The sequence below is a fragment of the Elaeis guineensis genome, chromosome 1 (assembly GCF_000442705.2).
Source record: "Elaeis guineensis isolate ETL-2024a chromosome 1, EG11, whole genome shotgun sequence".
Taxonomy (NCBI): Eukaryota; Viridiplantae; Streptophyta; class Magnoliopsida; order Arecales; family Arecaceae; genus Elaeis; species Elaeis guineensis.
In genome coordinates, this window is record NC_025993.2 from 79,766,224 (window position 1) to 79,767,438 (window position 1,215).

A 1,215-nucleotide genomic window follows, 5' to 3' on the forward strand; every position below is an offset into this window, starting at 1 on the left:
TAGGAAGGTTGAAATCAGAAAGAATGTAGATTTTAGATTCTTTGAAAAAGAGGGTTTCACCTTTGGAACAAAGATTAAAAACCAGGGTTGGGGTTTCTACTGCTCTCTTAAGGAAGTCACTTTTGTAGACCTAGTTAGAGAATTTTATCAGAATCTGCATTATGGGAATGGAACAGTGACTTCGACAGTTAAGGGAGTTGATATTTGTCTGGATCCTGTCATTTTAGGAGAGATACTTCATTTGCCCTGTGAGGGATACTCTTACATGGAACTCCCAATAAAGGAAGAGGGGATCAGTGTGATTTTAGGGGGAACCTACTCAGGAAGTTTGAATAAATTGGAAGCCAAAATTTTATCTATTGAGATGAGGATCTTACATCAGTTAGTGACAAAGCTCTTCTTCCCTAGGAGTGGTAGGCATGATCTACTTTCTGGCAGAGATATTTGTATTATGTTTCATGTGATCACTCAAACCCCCCTAAACCTCCCTGCACTAATGATTGAGGCCATGAGAGAGACACTAAACAGATCCAAGGCACATCTGCCTTTTGGTATGGCCCTTACTCGAGTCTTCAGGAGATTTGGAGTCAGCTTTGAGGGGGAGGCATCTGCAAAGCTTTCTCATGTAGACACCATCAACCAACATACTTTGCACCGCATGGGATTTACAAAAATTGATGGTGGTTGGATCAAGGGTTCTGAGGAGAGAGCTGAGGACAGAGTAGAAGACAGAGCTGAAGAAGAAGATCCATCATCTCCTATCCATGACTTCAGGGCTGCATCTCCAGATATCCAGTTTATTCCAAACCCAGAGGCTGGCCCTTCAGAGTTCACCAGGAGGCACACACCAGTACATCAGCCAGAGAGCAGAGCACCACCTTCAGAGTTCAGACTGGCTGATGATTAGATCGAGCAGATATCTCAGCGTGTGGCTTCGTTGCTATCTCGACAGTGGAGCACTACTACATTTGCACCAGGGTCCACTTCATTAGATTCATCTGATCAGACCCTGATTCTCCATATCTCCACTGTGTTTCAGTTGATCTAAGATCAGTCTATTCGGATTCAGCAGCTAGAGGATACTATTTGGAGACTGACTGGGAGAGTTCTTGACTTGCAGGGGCAAGTCCTAGCTTTGGCCCATCCTCAGCCACAGGAGTCCACTATTGAGGTCACAGACCTTACTGCAGAGGCTGGCAGGCTCAGAGGTGAATT